The sequence below is a fragment of the Berghia stephanieae genome, chromosome 3 (assembly GCF_034508935.2).
Source record: "Berghia stephanieae isolate SIO BIC M18660-M18661 chromosome 3, UCSD_Bste_1.3, whole genome shotgun sequence".
In the NCBI taxonomy this organism is placed as follows: domain Eukaryota; kingdom Metazoa; phylum Mollusca; class Gastropoda; order Nudibranchia; family Aeolidiidae; genus Berghia; species Berghia stephanieae.
Window position 1 is genome coordinate 11,429,204 of NC_088362.1, and position 7,500 is coordinate 11,436,703.

The 7,500-nt window shown below is 36.7% G+C and overlaps 1 protein-coding gene across 1 annotated transcript in view; it reads left to right on the forward strand.

The window, feature by feature from the left end:
• The window catches only part of LOC144967150 (beta-1,4-N-acetylgalactosaminyltransferase bre-4-like), a 322,329-nt gene that overhangs the window by 4,976 nt on the left and 309,853 nt on the right, over positions 1 to 7,500 (forward strand). The gene's annotated exons all lie outside the window — the stretch shown is intronic.

Genomic DNA, 7,500 nt, shown 5'->3' on the forward strand with positions numbered 1-7,500 from the left:
TATTATTATTATCATCATCATTATTTTTACTATTATTATTATTATCATCATTATCATTATTATTATTATTATTATTATTATTATTATTATTATTATTATTATTATTATTGTATTATTATTATTATTATTATTATTATTATTATTATTATTATTATTATTATTATTATATTATTATTATTATTATTATTATTATTATTATTATTATTATTATACGATAGGACGCTAGTCTCTTTTGCAAAGTACTTTCAGCCAGATCTAACAGATCCAGCGACCAAATCATTGCTGGATGGACAGGGCAGGTGGTCAGAAAAAAAAAATCTCGATTTAACATAAAGTCGATTCCGATCCTTTGATGTGAGAAGCGCCAGCTCTGCCAAATCAGCTATCCGGATCCCCGCAAAACACATTCAATTTATTTATTTTGGTTGAAAGAATGTTACTGGAAATCAATCGATAAAGATTAGATACCCTCAGTTGTCAAAAACGCCTGAAAAAACCCCTGAGAATTAAAAAAAAAACAAATAATAGGATTTTATCTTAAAATTTATCGATTTTTTGAGTAGGACGGTTTCTTTCCTAAATGAAAAAAAAACAACGGTTAACCTCAAGATCCATTTTATGTTTTATTGCGAGGGATGAATGTGTTACCCACAGTTTCTAAGAGGTATTATTTCGGGATGAACTTGGCAAGGTTAATTGAATTCTTAGCCACAAATATATAAAAAAAAACCTGTGGTTAATTTCCCTTCGTTATAGTGGAGTATAAATACCATTTCTTAAATTGCTAAAAAAAAAATAAAATTACACGGTCCTATTTTTAAAAAAAAATAAATTAAAAAAAAATTGAGCTTTTATATAGGGCAATATCCACTTAACGTGCTCAAAGCGCTTTACAAGGGGTCCCTGTTCAACAGCAACATTTAACATGTAGGACGAGACATGACGCCTGTTAGGCGATATTACAATTTTTCGGACAAAGACAACGCTGTTAACGGCCAGGTACTCATTTTACACCTGAGTACGGTGAGAGAATGTGAGTAAAGAGTCTTTTCCAAGGACTCAACTATGCGTCGAGCGCGAGGCTCGAACCCAGGACCTTCCGATCCGAAAGCGAGTGTCATACCACTAGACCACATTTCTCATCATTTTTCTCTAAATTCACTTTTTAGGGCCATTTAATCCCGGCAAAAAAACATTTTAAGACGAAGGGGCCAACGTGTACGTATTGGCAGGTCTGATAACCCATATTTTAAAAAAATCTCAATTTTGCAATGGAAATACTCTGAAACCAACGCAAAACAGTGTCGATTATTACATAATAACATTGTTTAAGCCCCCCCCCCCCCCCCCACTTACCAACTATTGATAGTTCGAAGATGACGTCACTCAGGTCTTTGTTATTGTTTTTTGCCATCCGCATTTATGAGTAATGCTCACTGAACTGCATTAACCTGACTATAAACGTCCATGGATACACTCACAGTTTTGTGTGTTGGTCCGTTATACTTCCGGATGACAATGTTATGAGCTTCTTAGCTAAGCGCATACTATCTATAGGAATATCGTCACATTCGTTACAATCCAACGAGCACATTTATCGGACATATCTATTTCTTTTGTAATAAATTACACAACGAAAAGTTTAAATGTTTTATTTTAGATATAAAAACGTGACAGTTTGTTGTAGAGTTCATTTTGCAGATCGATATTATGCTTAGAATGTAGCCTATTTGTTACTTTTGTGTTTGAGCAAGAAGAAACTATTGTTGTGTTTGGTAGGCGTGACATTTTGGGAAAAATTGTGAAAATGGCTGGTAAGGAAATGGTTAAACAGGTCCTTAATAATTGCGCCTGAATATCAGACCTGCAAAATATGTCGGGCAGGACACATAATGTTGACCCTTCGCCTCAAAACGGTAATAAGTCGGGATGGTTAAGATGTTGAAAATTGAATTTATAGCCATAAATATCAGACTTGTGTTGAGTTTGTATGTTTTATTGATGAGAATGGATATCAAATTTTAGGGTGCTGATGCCAATAATTTATATTTTTGACTAGTTTTAACATTAAATTCACCTTTTAAGCATCTGGTTCGTTCCGACATAATACCGTTTTGAGACGAAGAGTCACATATGATTATTGAACTGTTACTATTGGTTTTTTCTAACGTTAAAAATGAGTTTGTACCTTCAATCGCAGGAGTTCTAGAAAAACAAATTGTTATACGTCTCCAACGGCATTTTTAAAGAAATAAATAGAGCATTTATATAGCGCAATATCCACTAAACGTGCTCAAGGCGCTTTACAAGAGGTCCCTGGCCAACAGCAACACTTAACAAGTAGGACGGGACTTGACGCCTGTTAGGCGATATTACATTTTTTTTCGGACAGAGACAACGCTGTTTACGGCCAGGTACTCATTTTACACGAGAGTACGATGAGAGAAAGTGAGTAAAGAGCCTTTTTATAAATAATACTTATAATAATAAATAAAAAATAGTAATGCTTATAATAAATATTTTCTAAAAATCTGATTTTAGTGAAATTTAACGTTCGATAATCTGACCTCACAAATTATTATTGTAAACTTAATATCATTTAGCGTTACTATTTATAAGGGAGAGGAGTAGAATAAAAATAATATGATTTTTTAACCTGATAAAAACTAAATTTCTCATTCCATATCATTTTAACTTTAGATTCCCTTCTATTGATATTTTTGATTTATCCAACATAATACTGTCTTGAGCAGTTGGCTCACTTGAGATTTTAAAAAAACAACAACAAAAAAAACCCCAAAAAACTTGAGCTTTTATATAGCGCAATATCCACTAAACGTGCTCAAAGCGTTTTACAAGGGGTCCCTGGCCAACAGCAACACATAACATGTAGGACGAGACATGACGCACGCCTGTCAGGCGATATTACAAATTTTTGGGACAGAGACAACGCTGTTAACGGCTAGGTACTCATTTTACACCTGAGTACGGTGAGAGAATGTGAGTAAAGAGCCTTCTCCAAGGACTCAACTATGCGCCGAGCGAGGCTCTAACCCAGGACCTTCCGATCCGAAAGCGAGTGTCATACCACTAGACCACATAGCCGCACAATATCACGTTTTATAAAACGTCATTTTAAAAAAAGAGAAATCAATATACCATGAAGACGTCTAGATTGATTTGCTTAAAACGACGTGTGCATCTCGTACAGCCAGGTCTGACATCCGAATCCAATAATGGGGCCAGTTTAACATTGTTGTAATTGGATTCAATAGTCTGATGTCACGTCGCTCAACAACGGCGGCCATCGTGGTTCTCAACAAAGAAAATCGGTATTTTTTATTCTTCATGCTGGCGAGAACTTTTCATATGTCTTGTAATCAGAATGTGTAAAAGTCAAAACATGATCAGATTTTAAATGTGTTTTTTTTTCCCTCTGGATGCACTTTTATGCTTGTCGGAGAAATATTTCATAAGGGCGTCCGCCATTGTTCCGATAGTTTAGAGCCAGTTACTAAGTTACCATGCGTCATTACGAGGGAAGTAACGTTACGACTGTTGAAGCGTGTTGACAATATTTAGCGTCATTATTATAGATTTCCATTACTACAACAATAGGCCCTTAGCAAATTATGTTATCAGACCTGGAAATAACTGCACGTCGCTCAGAACCCAGAGTGAAGATAGTAAATGATTTATTTTTTTCGATTATTTATATCGACTTTTGTAGGCGTGAAATAAATGAATTACCTCGACGACGGAATCTTCTTCATTAACTCACTCAACCCTGACACCGACTATATCCGTAGTATACCCGGGGTTACTTTTACCCCATGCCTATTTATTACATTTTTCAGAGACAAATAGGCGTAGATAGTATCAAAGCTAATGTTTTTAGTTTTTACAAGTTAATGGTATTTGAATAAAACTATCAATATACACGCTCAGTTTTAATACATTTTTTTCCAATTTTGAAAAGTAGCAAAAATCTCTAGGATTGAGTGAGTTAACGTGAATCCTGTAGTGAAAGCTACTCGTCTGAATCACTTTATTGACTTTTCGATTCTTTAAATGCGTTAGATGGATCCATTGTTTAGATCCTCATCACTGTCCGCATATCCAATCCCGTTCGTATTTGATTTCATTCTAACTCTAACAACTTAATCAGCTCAAAGAAACCAATGGATTTTAACTTAACGACAATATATCTGCCGTGATATGAGAAAAAGACGCATAACGGGAAAACCTACTTTTTCAGGAAACGCAAAAAACCGTTTTACTTAATAACATTGCAACTATTGGCTCGAATCTAAAAGAATTAATAGGTAATTAAAGAATATTTTTTTTGTTATTTTATTCATGGAACTTGAAAACTAAAATATTTGTATTAACTGTGTAATTCACCAAAAGACCTTTTGCCAAATCCATGATTGAAAATTGATTGACACATGTCTTTGACAGATAGACGCAAAAATATTATGCGTCCATCGCACTTTCGGATGTGTATCCAGTGTGTGACAAACGGACGCATATTGTTTTTGCGTCTGTTTGTCATAGACATGGGCTAGTTTAGCGGTAATGTGCATAATGATATACAGTGTCATGTGAGGACGCATATCGCCCATTGTTAAGCTATAATAAGCAAAAACACCATAATCACGGGTCCCTTGAATAATCGGAAGAAACCAATCAAAAACATATAGGATATCAAGCTGAACATGCTTTATTATTTCAGAACAATGGCACCAGTCATGTAAATTTTCATAATAGTTTCATTTGCAGTGATTTGATTAGCATTATTTGTATAACTAATACTAACTCTCTTTCTCTCCCTCTTTCGTTATAGTTCACTAACATGGAGTTTGCCTTTGTAATCCTCGCTATATTATCACATACATATTATACATTCCATCTCTTCTATTTAGATAATGAATTGAATCATTACTTAGGCGTAAACGTTGCGTGCTCGTACACATTGTTTGGAAGAGCAACGTTTCCAACTAGTCAGTGAATGATGAAGGGACATTCACTTGTAGGATTTGCAAAGAATTTTACTCGTGGAGCTGGTTGGTAGGTCTATCCAGTACTTTCGTCTATTGGGGCGGAGGGGGGAGGGGGGGGGGGCGTCAAACTCATAAGTTGTTTCAAGATCTCATCCTTCTTGTAAATCCTACACCCCTGGGTTTTGTACGAAACTTTGGCGTACAAACAAATCCGCGTTTCAGAATGTCACATTCGTTGAAGGTATCTTCTTCAAAGCTATTTTGAAGAAGAGTGTCTTTGGTGACCCTCGCCTGAATTCAGCACAAACAATCTTAGCTAGGTAGGGACGATTGTAAGCTTTGCTCAACAGATAACTACTGACTCCAGAATCCCAGTTGGCAAAGTCATTAAACCTCAACGGCATTGTCTGGCAGCCTGCTTCTACGACACATTCTTCAAATTCATTGAGATCAAAGATTTTGCCGTCTTTCCGCCTCAGAACTCTTTGGATTCCGGCATGGGTGGAATCAGCTGCCATAAAAGTATGACCAGGCTCTAAATAGTTGATTGTGATGGTGCTTGCTTTTGTAGTAGTCTAATCATACAAGATGAAGTAACATAGTATAAAGGGTATACTTTATAATTTGGGCGCTACAGTTATCCAGTCAGAGTGTCACAGATTCGGCATCACGCTTATATATTAAGTAAGAAGCTGATGCAAGGTCTTCATCTTTTCGTCCTAAAATTGATTCATTCCATATCACGGCAATGTCCTTTTCACTTTTTTTGCAGTCCACTGGTGCAAATGTCTCTTTGAATAAGACCAATCTGCTTGTGAACATGGTTCTGTTAAACTGATTCATTCTCGGCAGCAAAATCGCTTTTTGCAGATCAGCGGCAAACACTGGATGGGCTGTGTTGGCGTTTTCGTTCTTGTCTGCATCCTGTTGATACCTCTCTAGCATTTCTGTATCGTGTCCGATGGATGATTTTATCGGCACACGGTTCACACCTTTCTTCACAGTTGCATAGTTGTTTGTGCAACAAGAAGGACTTACATTTTTCACATTCTTCTTGAACAAGGCTTGTGAGATGTTAAGTTCTTTAAATGCAGAATAGTAGAGTTTCTTTGATATGGATTTTCCATTGACTGCGCAAAAGTTTTCGTGCATATCATTGATGATCAGATCAGATGGTAAATATCTCCTGAAAAGCGCGTGTTCACGTCTATAATGAAAAATGCTTGTTTTATATTTCTCTATGTGTTCATGGATAATGCTGTGGTCAATCTTGTGCCAGGGACTATGACGTCCACGATTGTCAACAAGGGGTACTTCTATGACATTGTTTTCGTTAACACCAACATCCTTGAAAGCGCTCCTTATCAGTTTGCCATTATTAGCTTTGAATCCGAGAGTAGTAAAGAAGAGCTTTTTGCACACAGGATGGAAGACTCCATCTTCCTGTTTCATTGTATATTTGCATGTACATGACTAGGCAATTTTCTCCTTGGAAAGAATGCCTTCGCACTGATCTCTGCATTCTGTTTTACTTACCCAAGTCCGTACAAATTTGCGCTGGTCCTTCCAATCCTCTCCCCAAAACATCTGTTAAGCTCCCGTCGATGGTACTCCAAGAATCTGTCACGGCATTTTTTGGAGCAGGTCGGCGCACAACCTTCCAAGACCGAATGCTTTTCTCTCATTCGCAAAAGCTTGTGTATTTCCTAGTCTGCTTTTTGTATCCGCGTCTTGTGCTTTCTCTTTTTGAGTGAGTAGAACTGTCTCTATCTCTAGATCTGGTGTAGTCATTGTTTCACTCTGCTATCGTGGTCTCTGTAATCGATGACACACCTGGAACATGCTCTCCTTCAGATATTTCTCCTTAACCGGTAAAGGATGCCGGCGTGGCAGTTTCGGACAAATACTCTTCCTCTTCAGCAAATGGAACTCTAGGGGCAGTGGTTTCGGCGACATATTTAGAAGCAAGTTCCAAATACATTTCAAATTCTGAGTCACTATCTAAACTTTGTTTCTCAATGGTAAATTCAACACAAAATCCATATCGTTTGCATCTGCTTCTTTAATCTCAACAGCCAGTTTACGTGCTTCTACTGCAGATTTTCATATCGGTGTTTAGGTAAACCTATCTAGCTCGTCTCCTCCGTTTTTCTTGTTGTCCGTGGTTTCTTTAAATCTTTTCCTCTCTGCTTTTATGACACTCATACATCATGTAATTCCTCCTGATAGAGGTTTCACTATTGATCTGAGCTAGCTGTTTCAATGGAATGTCAATATCTGAATCACCGGAGTCTGATTGTCATGATTTATTTAATCTGGGTTGGCTGAGGTGGAGGTACCGGTGGCCTTTTTAGGGGTTCGATCATATCTGATGAAAGAGATATAAATATGGATATTCAAAAATTGAACCGGAGTAGACTTATTCATTAAAATAATCTTTATCATAAAGTAACGTTGTTATGATATGATATTGAGTTACAGTTGCTTGCCTTTCCCA